At 40.9% G+C, this 22,522-nt stretch overlaps 1 protein-coding gene across 2 annotated transcripts in view; it reads right to left on the bottom strand.

The window, feature by feature from the left end:
- Positions 1 to 22,522, bottom strand: part of NUP37 (nucleoporin 37) — a 94,707-nt gene that overhangs the window by 70,882 nt on the left and 1,303 nt on the right. The gene's annotated exons all lie outside the window — the stretch shown is intronic.

Here is a 22,522-nt window from a genome sequence, read left to right as displayed (position 1 = left end):
CGGGCTGACTGTTCTCTTTTAAAAGGGAAATATGCCTGTTTATGCCACAGTACCTTGAAGCAACCTTATGATGTTCTAGACTTTGAGTGGGGATATCTGAATGATGCCTGCAGCTACAGGCATCATTCAGATATCATCTTTTTTGGCCGGAGATTATTTGCACCGTAAGAACAATCATAGTGCCAGTTCAGCTGCTTGATCATTCTTACAGGTGACGGGAGGGGACACCCCCCCTCCCGCCGCCCTCCGGTGCTTCTCTGGGCTCATCGAGTCAGAGAATGACTCGGTCGCCATCGGAAGTTGGTCATAAAGATTTCTGGTGACCAGATGGTCCCCAGTCATCTCCATGACCCTTGGAGGCCCGGGCGCGACGTTATGATGTCACGTCAAGGCCGTCAGATGTAAACAATGCCAGGGACTCGGCTGGAAGACCAAGATTTTCCTCGGTCTTCCCAGCCTGGAGGAGAGATGTGGGGTCTATCCATAAAGAGGACCTGTCACACACTATTTTTATTACAAGGGATGTTTACATTCCTTGTAATAGGAATAAAAGTGATCAAAAAAGAAATAAAAATGTAAAAGATAAAAAGTGTAAAAAAAAAAAAAAAAAAAAAAAAGGGTAAAACAAACAATAGAAAAAAAAAAAAAAAATTTAAGCGCCCCATCCCCGCACACAGAAGGGAATGCATAAGTAAGTCGCTCCCACATATGTAAACGGCGTTCAAATCACACGTGAGGTATCATCACATGCATTAGAGCAAGAGCAACAATTCTAGCCCAAGACCTCCTCTGTAACTCTAAACTAGTAACCTGTAAAAAAAATTTAAAGCGTTGCCTATGAAGATTTTTAAAGTACCAAAGTTTGGCACCATTCCACGAGTGTGCGCTATTTTAAAGCGTGACATGCTAGGTATCCATATACTCAGCTTACCATCATCTTTCACATAATACAAAAAATCTTTTTTTTTTTTTTCATTCATGAAACTGTTTTTTTTTTTTCCCAAAAAAAATTGCATTTGAAAAATTCCTGCGCAAATACAGTGTGATGTAAAAAGAAAAACATATATGATGTCTGGGGGTTCTGAGTAATTTTCTAGCAAAAAATGATGATTTTTACATGTAGGAGAGAAGTGCCAGAATAGGCCCGGTATGGAAGTGGTTATACACCAGTTTTTTTAAGGTTATTATCCGATTTATCTAAACAATAGTCGGCTAACTAATCGATTCTGAAAATAATAGTCAGTTGCTGCCCTAATGCTGTTGTGAAGTTTTTACCCTGCTTAGCTATGTATTGTCAGCAAACAGAGATTGAACTATTTATACCAAGCTCTGTATCATTTATGAACAAGTTAAACAGAATTGGTCCCAGAACAGAGACTTGGGGTACCTCACTTACAACTCCAGAACATTCAAAAGTACAGCGCCTTGCAAAAGTATTCCCCCCCCCCTTGGTATTTTTTGTGTTTTGTTGCCTCACAACCTGGAATTAACATGGATTGTTTGAAGAGTTGCATCATTTCACCGGTTCAATACAGGGCAATTTCACCCCCTTCCTTCCCAGGCCAATTTTTAGTTTTCAGCGCTGTCGCACTTTAAACGTCAATTGCGCGGTCGTGCGACGTTGTACCCAAAAAAAAAGACGTCCTTTTTTCACCACAAATAGAGCTTTTTTTTGGTGGTATTTGATCGCCTCTGCGGTTTTTATTTTTTGCGCTATAAACAAAAGAAGAACGACAATTTTGAAAAAAAAAAAAAAACACAATATTTTTTACTTTTTGCTATAATAAATATCCCAATTTAAAAAAAAAAAAAAAAAAACACATTTTTTCCTCAGTTTTGGCCGATACATATTCTTCTACATATTTTTGGTAAAAAAAAATTGCAATAAGCGTATATTGATTGGTTTGCGCAAAAGTTATAGCGTCTACAAAATACGGGATAGATTTATGGCATTTTTAAAAAAAAAAAAATATTTTTTTATTTTTTTAGCGGCGATCGCGATTTTTTTTTTGGTGACTGCGACATTATGGCGGACACATCGGACACTTTTGACACATTTTTGGGACCAATCACATTTATACAGCGATCAATGCTATAAAATTGCATTGATTACTGTGTAAATGTGACAGGCAGTGAAGGGGTTAACCACTAGGGGGCGGGGAGGGGTTAAGTATGTTTCCTAGGGAATGATTCTAACTGAAGGGGGAGGGGACGCACTAGGGGAGGAGACCGATCAGTGTTCCTCCGTTCTGGGAACACAGATCGCTCTCCTCAGAGCTGACAGGCTGTGGATCTGTGTGTTTACACACACAGATCCACATGCCGGCCCGGTTAACGGGCAATCGCGGGTGCACACGCACCGGGTCCCCTAGACGGCCGGGAATCCCAGGACGTCATATGACGTCCACCCAGGATGGGAGATCCCATCTGTGGACGTCATATGATTATACGCGGGTATTGAAGTGGTTAATTTACAGAACATGCCTATGACTTTGAAGATTTTTTTTTTTTTTTTTATTGTGAAGCAAACAACAAATGGGACAAAATAACAGAAAAAGTCAATGTGCATAAATTATTCACCCCCCTAAAGTCAATACTTTGTAGATAAGTCTCTATGAGCTTGCCACATCTTACCACTGGGATTTTTGCCCATTCCTTCTTGCAAAACTGCTCCAGCTCCTTCAAGTTGGATGGTTTGCATTTGTGAACAGCAATCTTTAAGTCTTACCACAGATTTTCTATTGGATTGAGGTCTGGGCTTTGACTGCATGGCCTTAGTCATAAATGAGAAAGCTCCAGCCATGCTGAAAGACAGAATTTAAAACAAAAAATACACATACAACATAACATTGCAAGTCATAACGGAAACCACTAGGGAGGGAAATAGCTGCTGTCCTGAAAGACTTCTAGAAATACCGCCACCGGTAAGTCTAACTAAGGTTTTCTCAAAATGTCTTTCAGGACAGCGCCTGGAGAGGATAAGCGAGAACTTACTCTAGGGTGGGACCACCATCTGTAGGACCTTCCGGCCGAAGGATTTCTCCGAGGCTGACAGTGGGTCGACTCTATAATGCCGGATAAACGTAGTGAAACTTGTCCATGTTGCTGCCTTACAGATCTGCTCGAGTGAGGCGCCAGCCCTCTCAGCCCAGGATGTTGCTACTGCCCAAATTCAATGGGCCAGGATACCCTCCGGGGGTATCTGCCCTGAGGCCTTGTAGGCTTCTTTAATGGCTGTCCTGAGCCATCTTCCTATTTAGCTTTTGGAAGAACGCTCTCCCTTACGAGCCCCAGCAAAAAGTACAAAAAGGGAATTTGATTTCCTAAATTGCCCAGTCAACTCCAGGTATTGTAGTAGACCTTGTTTTACATCCAGTGCGTGGAAGCATTCCTCTTTAGGATTGGCTGGAGATGCACAAAACGTTGGCAGAATCACCTCTTGTGAGCGATGAAAAGAGGAAGAGACCTTAGGTAGAAAGCCTGGGTCTACCTTTAGAACTATCCGGTCTGAAAATATTGTTAGGAAAGGTTCAACTATGGAAAAAGCCTGCAGCTCATTAATGCTGCGTACACACGGTCGGACTTGCCAACAGGATAACCTCCGTCGGCATTTCTGACGGAAAAATTTAGAACATGTTCTCTATCTATGTCCGTCGGAAATTCCGACAGAAAAAGTCTGATGGGGCATACACACGGTCGGAATATCCGACCAAAAGCTCCCATCGGAATTTTTCTGTTGGAAATTCCGACCGTGTGTACGTGGCATGACTCTTCTGGCAGAGGTGACTGCCACCAATAGGGCCATTTTCAAAGTCCAATCCCTTACTGTAACGTTCTCTAGAGGTTCGAAAGGTTTTCTTGTTAGTCCCTGCAGAACCACTGACAAGTCCCAACTTGGAAAAAATTTGATAGGCGCTGGTCTTGACCTAGCCATGGCCTTAAAGAACCCAATTATCAATGGATCTCGTGATAATTGTGTTTCCAAAGAAACTGATAACGTGGCCACCTGTTTCGTCAAGGTGCTAACCGCCGACCCCTTCTCCAATCCATCTTGAACAAATTTCAAGATGGAAATTATTTCCTGCGGCAAATACTTCTTTGTCATGCACCAGGAGTTGTAGCATTTTCAAACCTTGAAATAAATATCTCTAGTAACTTTTTCCTGCTTTAGCAGCATAGAAACAAATTTGTCCGATAGACCCCTTCTTTAGGATCCGTTCCTCAGAAAGCAGGCTGCTAACTTGAGCCGGCTTACATTTGGATGAAGGATGGGCCCCTACTTCAGTAGATCGTCCTGTGGAGGTAACATCCAATGGGGTTTTGCCACCAGGTTCAGAAGTGTTGAGAACCATTATCCTTCTGGGGCAATAGGGGGAGTCTCAAGTATAAGATTTGTGGATTCTTCCTGAATTTTTTTGGAGAACCAGCGGTATTAACTGGAAAGGGGGGGAAAAGCATAACACAAATGGAAGTCCCACGGCTGGGCCAGAGCATCCAAACCACTTGCCTGATCCCTTCTGTTCAGTGAAAATTAAGTCTGGAGCTTCGTATTTGAGTGAGTCACAAACAGGTCGTCCTGTGGACTGCCCCACCTGTTTACCACCATCTGAAAAACTTCAGAATTTAGACTCCACTCCGATTCGTAAATTCTCTTCCTGCTCAGGAAGTCTGTCATCCAGTTCAAACTGCCCTTCAGATGTAGACAGAGATGCCAGATTCTCCTCTGCCCAGCTTAGGATCTCCCGAGCCAAGGTCAAGAGCACCCTGCTATTGGTACCTCCCTGCTTTGCTACATAGGCGATCGCCGTGGCGTTGTCGCACAGGATCTGAACATTTTGGTCCCTGATCTCTTCCTGGAACCAAAGGAACCCTATCCAAATTGCCTTAAGTTCCCTCGAATTGAATGATCTTTTTGCATCTGAAGTTAAATATAAATAGAACGTAGGTATGGCACTGTTCTGATAGGGTAATTTTGTGATGAACCTGTGTTGCACCCTCTGCAGTTAATCAACACTTGAATTGGGTGTATAAGGAATACGGTCAGTACAATGCTAAAAAGGAGTATCTATATGAAATTTCAGCAAAAAGCAATTATACCTATATGTGTATGTTACACCCTCTGTTGAATGTAATGAGAATTCTTATATACCTAGTGTGTAAGTCTGAATAAGAAAAAACAAAGTAGGTGAAAAGAGACAGCGTCGTCGTTTTTAGTGGTGCTACACCCTCTGCATATGCTCAGTGTGGGTACTATGATAGAAACACAATAATACACTGAAGGCTTGCCTGTACCAAAAAAATTCCAAAATGTGTTACATCCTCTGTAAACCGCTGCCCGAGAAAGTGTTACCAAAATAGTGTGTGCAGTAGAACAAAGGTATGTGAATAAATTATTACCTAAATTATGTAATGAGACCAAATGAGAAATGGTGCAGACCGATGTGATTAAATCTTTAAAAAAAAATAATAAAATGAAATGTCGCACCCTCTGGTACGTTTAAACAAAAAATATTGGTATACAATAAATAATAAATTACATATTATAATAAATACATATCCTGATGGATCAATATGCCCAATAAAGTGACTAGTGCTCAAAAAAGTGTCCAGTGCTTTTTATGAAACAAGGTGACTTGTGCTTATAAAACGTCCAGTGCTTATAAAAGTTGTTTTTTTAAAAAAACTCTTGTGTAGGCGACAGCTGGTGATCCTTATTCGTGCTCTTATTGTGAATGCACTCACCAGAAAAACTCACCCCCCCCCCCCAGGGGTACTGCACGGTCACAGTATCTGCCACTGTGCAGCAATCCTTGGTAGCCCTGGTCTTTACTTTAAATGTTGTTGGAGACGTTTTATCACGTATAGGAGAAAAGGGATGCCCATAGCGTAATTCCGTATTTATAGTATATTTATTTAATCAATGAGAAATATACTAATTTTACACAGTTTGTTAAAAGCATGTAAACATAGATGAATGGATGCTGTCAGAATCCTATTTTTGTTTGCCCGGGAGTGACGCGAAGACGTTCGTAACCCTGTAATACGCGTTTCGTCAACAGGAACGTCCATCTTGCTACACCTCTCGTCCTTATATAGCCCGCGGTGCTCCCAATGCGCCCATGTACAAATTTGTGATGCCGGTGGCCAGTTTGGTTGAGATAATGGAGACCAAAGCCCGTAATGCTTAAATAAACAGGATTTTTCCGTACCATGGGTGTATTGGAAATAGCGTCTGTGTAAACATAACGGCCACATTTGTTACAATGTTAAAAGCAAAAAGGTAAATAGCTAGGGTGCTTAGGAATAAATAAACCATCCATTGCCATTTTAAAGTACATATAGATGTTTGCACATAGACGATAATGGTCCTTTGTGACTAGTAAGGGCTTTGTATTTCCAATTTGTATCCCCACATGGCATTAGATTAGGGGTCATCGCATACTACTAATCTGAGCATATTCTGTCGGCATATACACAACATTAACCATACATATCTTAATTTATTCCATAATGTGAAAAACTTGAAGTAAAAACTGATGTAAAAATACACTTAATATCAAATTGGAAAGAAGAAAAATATATTTTTAAAATAAAAGTAAAAATAAAAAATATATATATATAAAAACAGAGGTATCTACATCTACTGTGAAGGGGAGAGAGGAAATAGAGGTTGGTGATGGGTTAGGCATAATTGTGGCATGGTTGTGTGGGTAGGGGAAAACCCAGATATCTTTAAACTTATACAAGATAAAAGCAGTATTAAGATCAGATGTAATTTATAGATCAGATGTTTTTACGTTTAGCGTTTGGCGGTTGTTTTAGGGTCTAGATAGGCCCAGAAAAGTGAAAAAAAAATGAAAGAAGTGTTCTAATGTGGCAGAATCAGAACACTTTTAGCTGAACATACAGTATATTATATATTCCATAGTGCTAATTTAAGATTGAATGTAATATATTCTATATTATATGTTCCTAGGTTACAATCTTTCGAGATTTAGTAGGCCATGCCAACAACATTTTATTAATATGTCTATTGAGGCCATATGTCCCAGAAATCAGAGTGATATCTATTAGTATATACAGGGATGAATGTAATATATTCCATAATGAAAAAGTAACTGATGTGGGTCATATTTTCCAAACTTCAAAGTAGTGTCCTTTGGGCCCTGATAAGGCCTGCGTCATAATTATTGCACCAAAAGTTAATTACTAGACTTTAATTAATTGGGAGGATCAAAAAATACTTATTAAATGTTGCATATATAAAGGTCGAATGTAATGTATTCTAAAGGCTACCCCATATTACATCTGTCTTATGTTTTAGATGGAATGTCTTTGTTGGTAATGATATGTGATGGTTTTCAAACTTTGAAGACCAGTACTAATACATCTTAGAAGTTGATCAAGAAGCAGTTTAGATCCACATCGATGTTCATTCCTGCCGGTTGGAAAGTGTCTAATTGAAAAATCAATTTCGTCTCGTTTTGTGAGACCTTGATTCTTTTATTCTCCCCCCTCCAGGGTCCTTTTATCTTGTCTATGGCATAGAAGACCATGCAAGTTGGATCTTTACCATGGTGGTCCCTAAAATGTCTTGAGACACTGTGTTTTTATTATACCCATTTTTTATGTTGGTAATATGTTCTCGAATTCTAACGCACAGTCTAGTTGTTCTCCCCACATATTGTTTGTGGCATGGGCATTCTATTATATAGGTGACATGGGTACTATTACAGGTTATTAGTTCATTGATATTATATTCCCTTCCATTAGCTGCTGAACTGAATTTCGATATCTTTTTGTTTATTTTCTTACTGACCCTGCATGGTAGGCATTTTCCGCACTTGAAAAATCCCTTAAGATTTTTAAATAGTTTAATCTGTTTTGGTGGGTCCAGGGCATTGGGTACCAATTTATTTCTTAAAGATGGAGTCTTTCAATAGAAAATAGATTTTAGGAATTTGGTTTTCTTGGTAGTATGGAGCTCAGAATTGTATCAGATTGCAGAACTGGCCAATGTTTTTTTTTTTTTATAATGGACTCCATGGCTTTACATTGTCTGCTGTATCCCGTCATAAAGGCCATGTCGATGTTCCTCTTCCTCATGTTATTTTCCAACTTTCCTTCAATTAACATGTTTCTGTCCATCATCTTAACTTTTTCTTTTAGTGTTACTAATTCTTTTTTTATTATATCCCTTTTCAACAAATCTGTTGATTATTATGTTTGCTTGTTCTTCATAATCAGTTAAATTACTGCAATTTCGGTGTATACGCATTAATTGCCCTTTTGGTATGTTGCCTATCCACTGCGGGTGGTGGCAACTGCTAGTTGGGATGTACCCATTTCTATCTGTGGTCTTGAAAAACGTCCTTGTATTTAAATAAAGAATGGGATAAATGGCGCTCCCTTAAGGGGGGTGTGTAAACTATATGTGAGATACCAGTGCTGACAAAACCACTATAATGTTATGCTTATAGTGATAGATAAATTGAACCAACCCCCTGCAAGCATATACCTATGTAAACACTAATCATTCAGTGCAAAATCCCATAAAAACAAACCGTAAATAAATATAGAACCATCAATATAAATGAAGCATAACATCCGCATATATACTGAGGTAATCAACGGTGCTGAGCATATGTGCAAACGTGCCACAAAAAATATATTGGTATAAAAAAAAAAATATATATATATATATATATATATATATATATATATATATATATATATATATATATATATATATATAGTCCAAATTGCTCCAAAAAATTAATTATTCATTTTATAAAAGGAGATATTATTATCAGAAAAGTTCCAAACAGTCTGGTGACTCTTGTGCTCAGAGAAAGATCCGTGACTTCTGTGCTCCCCCTATGGCTCCTTATACCCCTGCAGGGGTGACAGGCAATATGGGATATCATAAGCAGTCTTCACAGATGGTATCCTGTAGTCACTGTAGCAATGGCTCTCGTTTCCCTTGTATCCGCTACCCCAGGACATCCGGATAAATCATCTGTGCACCACAGCCTCCGCCACCACATCAAAGAAGGGGATCACCAGAGATCAGTCCTCATAAGAAGAGATACCATTCCATAGTGTAGTATGTATTTTAAAAATGCTTTATTTAAAACAAATAATTCCCATAGGGACTAGGCTAAAAACAGCACTACACCATGTGTAAATGCGATACCAGGAAGAGCCTTCCCGCAGCGTGCGGTCCAGCTGCGTTCCAAGCTCGCTAGCTACGTAACCGGAAATGATGTAAGTGCATAGCCCCGCCTTACGCGTTTCGTCCGTTTTCAAAGGCGGCGCCATATTGTTACACCTCACAGGTTATATAGCGAGCGCACATGCTGGGTCCTCCCTTCTCCCATTACTAAGGAGGACATGATTGGGCGCATTAGGAATCAAAAAACAGAACCCTCCCTCTGGTATAAACCCTATTGGAGAAAAGGGAAAATAGAAAAAATCTATCCAAACACTGCACTGTAAATTATCACGGACCTATGCATCTCCGCTCGCCCTTACATATATTGGCAGACATTATCATATACAGCATATTGAAGAGGCATCATACATCTACAAAATGATACAGGCTAAAAATATATACAGAGAACATAGACTAATTAAATACGTTCATATACCTATATTGGGTCGTATCCCATAGACAAGGCCCCCAGTGGTAAGTACCGGTACTACAAGTGCGCCTCCTTGCAAACCCAGATACTAACTTGCAAAAGACCGAGAGGTATTGAATGCAAGACTGGGATGTCAAAAGGAGCATATGTACAGGTTATAAAAAATCATGACCTTTAGTTATTACATGCAGTAGTAGCTAGTAGCTATTGGTTGCTGTTATAACTTATATAAGCGTATATATGCACATGTAGGAAGTACAGCTTTTTACACCCATACATATACTGTTACATGTTTCTATTATTACAGTTAATACATGGGCTATTTTTTCTAAAAAAAAAATTGGAGAACATTGCCCGTCCGTCTAGGAGAATGCTGGGATGGCCTCACAGACCACCATGGTCTTAAAAGAAAACAAAATATGTAAGGTATGCCATGCTCTCATATACAGGACCTCTGCCTGGAGAGAGCGCAGCACACCCCTAGCTTCTTGCAGCGCTTCCACCAAGGCGGAGGAAACACTACAACTGAGGCCATGGTGGAAGTGGGCGGCCCTAAAAGGCATCAATCACAGTGTTTCCTGGGAAGTTGGGTGGAGCTACGCTCTCTCCAGGTGCTGTCCTGAAAGACGTTTTGAGAAAATACATTTGGGGGGTATTTGCACTGTCCTGGCTTGATAGGGTGTCAAGAAATGAGATGGGCCTTGTCAGTACATCAGGTGTGATCAATTTTCAATGATTGGCACCATAGCTTGTAGATTAACGTTCACAAAGACCAAATATTATGCACTTATTTGAGTTATTTTTACCAAAGATATGTAGCAGTATACATTTTGGCCAAAATTTATGAAGAAAAATTACTAACTTGCAAGATTTTATAACAGAAACTAAGAAAATTGCAAATACAAAATTTTTGGTCTTTTTTCATTTATAGTGCAAAAAACAAAAAAAAACACTGGTGATTAACCACTTAAGGTCCAGAAGGATTTGCCCCCTTAATGACCAAGCCATTTTTTGTGATACGGCACTGCATCGCTTTAACTGACAATTTCGCGTTTGTGCGATGTTGTACCCAAACAAAATTTGTCCTTTTTTTCCCACAAATAGAGCTTTCTTTTTGGTGGCATTTGATCACCTCTGCAGGTTTTTATTTTTTGTGCTATAAACAAAAAAATAGCGACAATTTTGAAAAAAACAAAAAAAAAAAAAAAAAAAAACAAAACACTATTTTTTACTTTTTGCTATAACAAACATCAAAAAAGTAAGCTAAAAAAAAAAAATCTTCATCAGTTTAGGCCAATATGTATTCTTTACATATTTTTGGCAAGAAAAAAAATAAATAAATAAAAAATAATTGCAATGGTGTATATTAATTGGTTTGCGCAAAAGTTATAGCGTCTACAAAAAAGGGAAAAGATTTATGGTATTTTTATTTTTTTTTATTAGTAATGGCGGCGATCAACGATTTTAAGCAGGACTACGACATTGCGGGGAACAGATCGGACACTTTTTTTTAGATAACTGACATTTATACAGCGTTCAGAGCTAAAAATAGCCATTGATTACTGTATAAATGTCACTGGCAGGGAAGGGGTTAACATTAGGAGGCAATCAAGGGGTTAAGTGTTCCCTAGGGAGTTGTTTATAACTGTAGGGGGACTACTACCAAACTGGATCTCCAAAGACCAATCAGGTTTCATTCCCAATAGAGAAGCAAAAGACAATTCCCTCAGAGCGATTTCCCTAATTCAGTATGTTCAGAGAAGCGCCCAGCCCACCCTACTCCTTTCTACTGATGCTGAAAAAGCGTTTGATAGGGTGGATTGGGACTATCTTAGAATGACATTGAGACATTTCGGATTGGGTCCTAAGATGTTCTACCGTATTTTATCCCTATACTCTAACCCCACAGCACAAATCAGAATTAATGGGACGTTGAGCGACTCTTTTGCTTTACATAATGGTACAAGACAGGGATGCCCCCTGTCCCCCCTCCTTTTTGCTATTACCTTGGAACCTTTTTTAGCGACAATTAGGAACAATATTGATATTCGGGGCATTCGAGTTGGTAAAAGCTCCCATAAATACGCAGCATATGCTGACGACATACTATTTTTTATTCAGCAACCCCGCATCTCAATACCTAACCTAATGTCGGCATTCTCCACCTTTCAGTCAATCTCTAACTTCAAAATTAACCTATCCAAGTCGGAAATTTTGAACATTAACTTCCCCCAATCCGAGGTGACTTCCCTGAAACCTCTCTTTCCCTTTAAATGGGAACCAAAACATATGAAATATCTAGGTATCTATCTCACCCCCAATCTCCATTCCCTTTTCCGGCATAACTACATCCCCCTGCTTAACAGGATTAGGGAAGATTTACGAAAATGGTCTAGTTTATCTCACACCTGGTTAGGTAAAGTAAATATTATTAAAATGAACATATTGCCCCGCATACTCTTTCTTTTCCAAATGCTCCCACTAGGGGTTCCAGCGGGGTTCTTTACTATTTTACAAACTATGATCTCCCGGTTTGTTTGGAGGAACAGTCACCCCAGGATATCTAGAGAAATATTATTTCGCCCCAAGGTATCCGGGGGATTGGCACTACCTAATTTTAAGGCATATTATCAGGCGGTTGTACTTTCTAGGGTGGCCGATTGGAAGTATGCCCTTGACTCAAAATTATGGGTTCAACTTGAATACCTTTTGAGCGGCGCTGATCTCTCAGTGGTCCCTTGGATACCCCGCTCCTACAGAAATCTTGACCGATCCACCTCAACACTCACTATATCCTCACTAGATATATGGGACGCCCTACATAAAAAATTCTCATGGGGGTATAACTCTCCTTTAACACCTCTCCTTAATCACAAATATTTTCTACCAGGCTTATTAGATACCGGTTTCCAATCTTGGAGACCGAGAGAACCTCTCTTACTACATCATGTCCTCCGTGGCAACACACTAAAACCATTACATTTGATTATTGACCCCAAACCTGCCTCGTTTCTCGACAAATGGAGATACCATCAATTGCAATGTTTCTTGAGCTCTCTCCCCCACCCACTTAGAAGTTTGCAAGACCTAAATCGAATAGAAGAAATATTCTACCCAAAAGACCCTCCCTTACATAGCATTTCTCTATTTTATAGAGCTATTGTTGCCCTCCAAAACCCTGGGTTCCCACCCTTCCTGGCGAAGTGGGAGGCTGATCTGGATTCTCCCATTTCAGACAATCTAAAGGATAGGATCTTACAACTGGCCCACACCTCCTCCCTTGCTTCTAAAATGGCAGAGGTCAATTATAAACTACTCACTAGGTGGCATTACACCCCTGTTAGACTTCACCAAATGTTCCCTGCCAGTTCCCCATCGTGCTGGAGGAACTGTGGGAACAAAGCCACTCATGCACATATCTGGTGGTTTTGCCCACTCATTCGCCCCTATTGGATAGCCATCTGCAATTTGATCTCACAGATTTCGGAGGTCAACCTACCCATGAACCCATGGACTATCCTTTTCCATGCCTCTAAAACCTCCATAGGCTCATATAAACGTTCACTCATTCCTCACCTTTTGAACACAGCCAAAGCCTTAATACCCGCCTTTTGGGGCCAAGCGACAATTCCGCCTATTAGGTCCTGGCTGCAGAAGGTTGATGAAGTTCAACTAATGGAGAGCACTACTCATAACATCAAAGGCACTTCAGAAAAACACTCAGCCACTTGGGCCCCTTGGATAATATTTCAGTCCACCCCCTTATATAAGGATATCATAGTGCAAATCTCATAAATTTATTATTTATACATCACTGCCCCAAAAAAATTTTGATAACTCAACATTTTGTACATGAATGCCAGCACCCCCCCCCCCCTCCTTACCCTCTCCCTTCCCATCTTACTTTCTATTCTATTCACTATCCCTTTTCTCTCTTTTTATTTTCTCTTCTACTATCTAATTTTATGTATTCCATGTTTTCTGCTTGCTTTATCATTTTTTTTTTTTCTCTTTTCTAATTGAAGCAAGATTTTTCACCTTGACCTTATATTTTGAGTTCTATGTTTACATTGAAAGAAGCCTCTTTTCTACTCAACCACTACATTAATTCTCACCCTCCCTTTTGAATACACAGAACTGGTTAATGTTTCTCTGGCTTCTGGAAACTCATTGTAAATTTCCGAGTATTGAAAATGACTTTGCTTCTTCATAATGTTTGTACTCAGTTTGTGACATAACTGTTTATTTTTGTACTTATTTCCTTTAATAAAAATTTATTAAAAAAAAAAAAAAAAAAATAACTGTAGGGGGAGTGGACTGACAGGGAGTAGAGAGAGATCGCTGTTCCTGATCACTAGGAACAGCAGATCCCTCTTTATACCCCTGACAGAACGGGGATCTATTTGTTTATATATCGTATAATGCACTTTTTTCCCCTGAAAACAGAGGGTAAACAGTTCCTGCGTGTTATACGCCGATAATATGTTTAACCAACAGGGGGCAGGGATCAGGCGGTTCCCCCCTGGAGCAACCCATTGGGGGTGTGCCAGGCCAGCCACCTCACCTCTCCTGGTTCTGGGACGGCGCTGCCTGCATAGTCTAAAGTTGAGAAAAAAAATCACTTGCCAGCCCCTTCTCATACACTGCTCCTCCTTTGTCAGCGTTATTGTAAAATGAAGCCTCTAAGTATCTCAATATCTCAGTTTTTTTCTGACTGCTCTCCTCCTCCCGCTCCTACTCTGGGTGTAGCTTTAGATTGGAGGAGAGCGGTCACATGACCATCTATGTAACATCAGAGGAGAGCAGTCATGTGACCAGGTCAGTGAAAAAAAAAAACTGAGCTAATGAGGTATATGGAAGCTTAGTTTTACAAAATGAGTGACACAGGAGGAGCACTGTAGAAGGGGCTGGCAGTGCTGTCCCAGGAGATTGGGGGTCTCCTGGGAGTGCAGGGGGGCAGTGCACAGTGAGGGGGCTGTATACTGGATGGGGGGCTGTGTACTGAGGACGGGGGCTAACACTCAAGGGAGATAAGAAAAAAGCTCCATATTATGATTGCTAGATTGTTAGCTTGCTGTGAACATTTGCTGTGAAGTTTTACCAAAGTTTTTTAAATTGCTGTGAGCTGCTGTGAAGTTTTTTGGAATAAAAAACCCCTTTTCAAAGTTTATCTGCACTATGGAGCTTTTTTCTTATCTCCCTTGAGTGTTAACCGCTGAGATCATCCATGAGATAAGATCTGAGTCAAGGGTGATTATAACTGTTCCTGTGTGTGGATTCCAAAAGGAGAGAGGAGTTAGCTTCGGTCGTTGAGGGTGATTGTAATCACGATCCCTGGATTGTCTTCCATCTCTCCTGATTACTGAGTTTCTCCATACTCACATTGTCGTAATTTTTATGGACTTTGCTTATATATTTTTGATCACTTATGCCGCGTACACACGACCGGACTTTACGGCATACTTTGCCCGGCGGACTTTTCGACGGACTTGCCTACACACGATCAACCAAAGTCCGATGGATTTGTACGTGATGACGTACGACCGGACTAAAACAGGGAAGTTCATAGCCAGTAGCCAATAGCTGCCCTAGCGTCGGTTTTTGTCCGTCCGACTAGCATACAGACGAGCGGACTTTTCGACCGGACTCGAGTCCGTCGGATAGATTTGAAACATGTTTCAAATCTAAGTCCCTCAAACTTTTGAGAAAACAAAGTCCGCTGGTGCCCACACACGATCAAATTGTCTGATGAAATCCGGTACGCCAGACCAAGTATGCCGTAAAGTCCGATCGTGTGTACGCAGCATTAGATACACTCACCTTAATGGATTTTGTATATATCAGAATACTTTTGCTTTAGGTCCTTGTAACAGGTTGATGGTGCACACCACTGTTCACATGGGCATTTTTTGGTAGCATTTTTTTTTTACTTTATTATCACTTTTGCACAATACTATATTATATACATTTTATTTATAATATATATATATATATATATATATATATATATATATATATATATATATATATATATATATATATATATATATATATATATATATATATATGAGTTTGTATGGTTGTGTTTAATCATCTTCACTGATTAATTAATGGTTGCGCGCTTGTTTTTCAGGGATATATGTTTTTGAACTTTTTTTGTATTTAGGTTTACACAAGCAGCTGCACTTTTTTCACTTAGTTAGCACAGAAATTTCCTTTATAGAGCATTATTTCTAGTTTGGGCATCAACTAACTGACACATGAAATTGTCCTGCAAAACATTCAAGAAATGACGAGCCTCAGATGAGTGGAATGATTCCATCTGAAGTCCCCCATGATAACAACATTGTCCTGTCTTGCCGCCATTCTGAACTGAGAGTAGATTGGTCTCCATTTTATCCTTCAGGTTAGGGGGCTTGTAGCATATACCCACTATAAATTTACCCTTTGAAGTTTCAGCCACCTCCTCCCTTGCCACGGTAGCAAACGCACCCTCGTATTTACTAGCAAATCACACTCGACATTCAGGCACACCCCTACCACTCTTTTACCTACTCTGTCCCTCCGATACAGGAAGTACTTCTGGACAGTTGCAAGCCAGTCATGAGAGCTGTCAAACCAGGTTCCTGATATTCCCACCAAGTTGAAATCCTCCTCATGCATCAGTAGTTCAAGATCTTTTCTTCTTCAAAGTATTTTAATTTTGTACATTCACATATTATTTTCTCCTTGTTTGTTCTGAGGCTGTAATAGGATTCTGCCAGCCTACCTTGTCTTATATACTCTATTTACACTACCAACATTGCCTACAATAGCACCCTCTGACCCTAGCTCACGACCTGGTATAGTTTCCACTGATCCCCCCACCACCACCTAGTTTTCTCCAACGTTCTGGCCATCTTTTCCACCAACAGAGCTACACCCTCCCCATTTAGGTGTAGTCCTTCTCTGCTATAGAGCTGGTAACCAACTAAAAAAGTCAGCCCAGTTCTCCATGAACCCAAACCCCTACTTTCTGCACCAATTCCTCAGCTACTTGTTAAGTTCCTAAGCTTTTGCTGCCTCTATAGTGTGGCTTGAGGTATAGGTAGTATTTCTGAAAATATTGCCTCGGAGGTCCTTTTCTTTGATATAGCACCTTAGACCCTGAAATAGTTTTTTAGGATGTTCCATCTTCCTCAGACTTTGTCATTTGTACCAATATGTACCATGACAGCTGGGTCCTCCCCAGCCCCACCCAGCAATCTGACCACCCAATCTGCAACGTGCCGAACCTGAGCGACCAATAAACATAGTGTTCGGTGATCATGGTCTTTATGACATATTGCCCTATCTGTCCTCCTAAAAACCTGAGTCCCCTACCACCAGTATCTGACTATGCGTTTCTGTTGTTCCACCAGGCAGCTAAAGGAGGTACACTGCTCTAGCAATGCTACTTCTGAACTGATATGCCCAACATCACGCAACTGGGTTTCCTTTTTGGAATGCCAGCTCACAACTAGCCCAACCCTTTTCCCTCTACCCCATCTTCTCACTACCCTCCTCTGGTGCCCGCACCTCCATATCTCTACCTTCCTTTATACTGGCCCAGTCAGCATCTGTCGGGTACGGATCAAACTCCCCTTCAGGTTAGAAATGCTTTGTATTGTTGCAAACTGCTTCCTTAGATTCAGGAACTGAGTTTTCATTTCCACTGTAACAACTTGCCCACATTTCGTACAGCAGAATTCAACCTTGAACGGTTGTTCAAGGAACCTATGCATGGCGCAGAAAGTGCACTGAGTCACACACATCACCATTCCCGTTGAACATGTTATTCACCAACATAATGGAGATAATCCACAAAAAAATTAGGAATGATATTTTATGTAATTAATTGTTAATCTTCCATCTTAATTTTATCCTATTCTTTCCCCAACTGTTCACACTTGTGCAGGTCCTGCATGTCACATTTGCATAGGCACCGAAGCCCATTCATTTGAATGGGGTGTTGTACCTGCAGAAAACATGCGGAAAAAAGTCTGATCTTTTTTTTTTTTTTTTTTTAACAAACGCAGCTACATGGAACCACATGGTGCTGCAACATCTTGCGGTCTCACACACCTAAAAATGTGCCACGTTTCTGAATGCAATTAATGCCACCTCCATGTCTCTGCTAAGGAGCATCGCATTTCGCCTGCGGGTTGGGAAAACATGTGATTTTGCATGTAGTCCTACCTCACACACAGATGTGTACCCCTAGCCTAAAAGTCTGGTATTTTTTAACTTCTATTGACAAGCCAAGCTAATCAACAAAACTGGCAGTGAGGCTCCATTCACACTTGTACGACTCCAAAGTTGCATGAGTTTGGAGTGCAACTTTGAATGGATGTGACTTGTTGTCCCTCTGCAAAGTCAGACCCGCTGTAGCATGTAAAACATTCAGTTATGACTTTTTGAAACCTTTGAAGGTTAACATTGAAGTCTATGGCCCTCAAGTTGCATGAAAGTCGGATCAAAGTAGTGAATCAACTACTTTGAAGTCGCTATGACTTTAAGTTGCACATATATGAATGGTTAACATTGGAAAATATAGGGTTTAACTTGTCATGCGACTTTGATGTACAAAGTTGCACGACAAGTCGCCCAAGTGTTAATGGGGTCTTAGAGGGTTGAGACCAACCATTTAACACTGAGAGGGGTGCTTACAATGGTCAGCTTTTATTAATTTATCTAAAACCTTTATTCAAAAAAGGAAGAAGAAAAAAACCTGTTCCTGTAACTTCTTAAAAGAAGTGTTAGCTGGAGTTCAACTTTAAAGGATAAGTTCACAAAGCATGTTTTTTGCAGGTTAAAAAAAAAAAAAAAAAAAGTGCATTTATGAATTTTTAAGGAGGCTGTAGAGAACTGAACCCATAATCATGCAATGTTTGGGCTCCTGCAGACTCTGATACAGGCAGGCAGTTACTTGAGAGAAGGAAGATCAATGGCTGACAGTACTTGTAGACATTCATTCACAGGAAACTGTGAATGAATGATGCGGCCGTGCGGGCTGAGCCCTGCAAGGCTGCACTGTTTTCAAATGATGACAGTGAGTGCAGGGAGAAGACCAAACAAACACAAAACCCCCTGTGCTTGAGAATGGTCCCCAGAGGTGGCAGTTGCCTAGATTCCCATCCTGACTTTAATGGGCATGCCACACCTTGCTGCCCTCTTATGACTGAGGAGGTCTGGATACACTAAAACCAAAAAACAAAACAGGAGGGCGCATCAGACTACAGGATTAACCACTTGAAATCCGCGCTATGGCCGAATGACGGCCACAGCGCGGACCTGAATTTCTGGGAGGCCGTCATATGACGGCCTCCCCTGTGCACGCGCCCTACAGGGCGCGCTGTGATCACCAAGTCACTGAGACTCAGGTGATCACCGATCCGAGTAAGGGGCCGGTCCCGGCCCCTTACCATGTGATCAGCTGTCAGCTGATCACATGATGTAAACAAAAGATCGGTAATCTTTTTTTTGTTCTACTCATGCTGATAGCATGAGTAGAAAAAAAAGCCGATCACCGGCTCAGCTGCAAGGGACATCGGTCCCGAAGTGGAAGAGGCACATCTGCCTCATCTGTGCCACCTGCCATTGCCACCTAACAGTGCCCACAAGTGCCACCAATCAATGGCCACCAGTAGTGCCAATCAGTGCCACCTAGCAGTGCTGCCTATCAGTGTAACTGATCAGTGCCCATCACTGCCACCCATCAGTGCCGCCTCATCAGCGTACATCAATGAAGGAGAAAAATTACCTGTTTTAAATTTTTTATAACAAAATATATAAAAAAAATATTATTTTTTTTTCTAAATTCAGTCTTTTTACATTTTTTTAACAAAAAATAAAAACTGCAGAGGTGATCAAATACCACTAAAAGAAAGCTCTATTTGTGGGGATAAAAATTTCATTTGGGTACAGTGTTGTATGACCGCGCAATTGTCATTCAAAGTGTGTCAGCGCTGAAAGCTGAAAATTTTTCTAGATAGGAGCAGGGTTTAAGTGCCCAGTAAGCAAGTGGTTAATCCTTAAAAAAAAAAATATTGCAATCTCAATTCAGCTCTCCCGATCTTAGTCTGGCATTTCCACGATTCATGTAACAAGTACAGAGCCATTCTCCGCTCAGAGCTGTAAAAAAAAAAAAAAGAAAAAGGCAGCCAAAGGCAGTTTAACTACTTAAAAACCAAGCTTTTTTCTCACACTTGTTGCTTACAAGTTAAAATCATCATTTTTTTTTGTGCTAGAAAAGTACTTAGAACCCACAAACATTATATATATTTTCTTAGCAGAGATCTACTATTTCATGTCACACTGTATTTGTGCAGCGGACTTCCAAAAGCAATTTTTTGGGAAAATGTACACTTTTAATTTAAAAAAAACTAAACAGTAAACTTAGCCAAATATTTTTGTATAATGTGAAAGATGATGTTACGTCGAGAATCGTGATCTTTATTCTAAGCAAAAAAAATTGTGATTCTCATTTTAGCCAAAATTATGCGCCTCTAATGCTGGCACATGTTACATGCTCCACCCTAAAATCGGGTGGAACATGTTCCAAAGGTGAACTACTCCTTTAGCCCAGGTTCACACTGACGCAGGTTTGAAATTGTGCTTGTTCAGCTGAACTCACATGATTTCAAATCGGCAATGCAGTCTGACTTCGGAGGCCATTTGACAGACATCTGTGTGGGTTCATGCACAGATGTCTAGTCAAATCATCCAAAAGTCAAGTCGCCAAAAGTAGTATAGAAACTACTTTTCAGAATAGATGTGGCGCTGCACCGATTCGGACTGTGCCATTACCGGCAATAGCTGCCAATTTAGCATTCGATTTGACATGTAAAGTTGCATGCCAAATCAGCCCAATGTGAACGTGGGCTTATAGTGGGACTAAACCCATGCAGGTCAACACATGTGCCTTGCATTTAACGTTCACTTTTCTTAGACTGCTAATTTCCTGTGCATTAAAAAGAGAAACCCCCCCTGGCTCTACACCAAGAAATGAATGTTCAAATAACGCTGATTGCTCAGCTCTTGGTCCTCAGGCTGCAGAAAGCTGATAACTCTCCAGGTCTGCCCCTCCAGCGCTCACTGGAGCGCTTGGCTGTGGAGGGGGTGGGAGCGGCTGGTTTAGGCTCTAAGCATATCATTGAGAGGCTGATCTATCTGCCGGTCCAGGCATCTCTATGGATCCCAACTGTAAAGTCAGGATCTTTCCCCAGCTATCGGCTGAAAACGGGTCACAGGAGTGCAGAACAAAGTTCACTCCTGTGATCCATAGAAGTACAGGCAAAATACCTTTGGCCATACTTCTCCTTTAGGCCCCTTTCACACTGCGGCAACTTGAAAGTCACGCGATTTCAGGGAATGCCTGTGTAAACTTTAGTTCTATGGACCTCAACTTGCATCAAAGTTGGACCAAAGTAGTACAGGGACTACTTTGAAGTCGTACAGATATGAATGGTTATTATTGGGAATCATTGAGTATGAATTGTCATGCGACTCTGATGTCCAAAGTTGCAGGAAAAGTCGCACAAGTGGGAAAGGGGCCTAAATGCGCACTGCGCTGACACGTTACGCTGTAAATGTTGGGCTTAAAGGATAAGAAAAAGTATCTGAAAGAGTGAGCTCCATGGGTGTGCCACATCCCAATAACATGAAAAGAAAAAAAGGAAAGGTTCCCCTAAATGGGATTTTAAAGGCACTAACACATAAATAGTACAATATAAAGAAAAATACATTTTATTACAAAAAAATACAAATCAAACATACATAAATATGGATACAATAAAAAAGACCATCAATGAAGGTAAGTAAATCTTGCTGAACCGACGCGTTTCAGAAACTCTTTCTATCTTTAGGGTTCATACAGAGAGAATTTTCCATTTAAATTTCATTGACAAAATATGAGAATCCATATAGTTAAAAAACAGCTTCACGACTAGCCCCCCACAAGCATCCACTCAAAAGCCTAAATGGAACCTCCGAGGCTATATCGAAGAAATGCCAAGGGGGCAATGACCCGACTGGCGTGAAAATCCGCAGCACCCAGAGCCCAGGTGCAGCGTCTGTGTGTATGCTGGGGTCCAGAAGGTAAGAGACCTAGATGTGAAGGTACAGATGTATACCGGTAGGTAGTCAGGTATGTAAAACACACTGGTGGATAGAATTCAAACCCAGGACTGTTTAACAGTCACGTAGGTAAGTGTGAACCAGGGCAGGAGCAGGATGCCGCACCCCGATCTAACAGCTAGCAGGGGATCTTCTTTTCCCCACTAGCTGTCTCAATTTTAAAAAAAATGTGGCCGAGTGGGGGCTTTGCCCACATCACTCATTCACAGTGTCCTGTGAATGGGAAAACGACAAGATCTGGTAACCTTTGTGGCTGTCGGCTTGTGGTTTTCAATGAACTACCATGGCGCTGAGGTAGTTCATTGTGTCTTCCTGTGACAATGTACCAGCTTCCTCATATAAGGTACGACCAAGCAGATACACTGACAGATCTGCATGGCATCAGTGATCTGCTGATCCCTGGTGTAATGCTTTACAGCAGTGGTTCTCAACCCCTGTCCTCAGGACCCAATAACAGGCCAGAATTTAAGTATTAACCTTGGGGAGATGCAGACTAGAATACTGCAATCACCGAGCAGCAAATAATATCACCTGTGATGTATTTCAGTTTTCTTGCAAACCTGGCCTGTTAGTGGGTCCTGAGGACAGGAGTTGAGAACTACTGCTTTAGGCCCCTTTCACACGAGGCGGACTCCGCTTCCACGGAGTCCGCCGGCTCATCGGGAGATCTCTCCGTTGATCTCCGCTGAGCCGGCGGGTGACAGGTCCCTCTCTGCTTACTG

This window comes from Aquarana catesbeiana, linkage group LG03 (assembly GCF_042186555.1).
Source record: "Aquarana catesbeiana isolate 2022-GZ linkage group LG03, ASM4218655v1, whole genome shotgun sequence".
NCBI classification, from domain to species: Eukaryota; Metazoa; Chordata; class Amphibia; order Anura; family Ranidae; genus Aquarana; species Aquarana catesbeiana.
The sequence above is the reverse complement of the archived record's forward strand: the minus strand, read 5'-3'. Positions and strand labels throughout refer to the sequence as shown.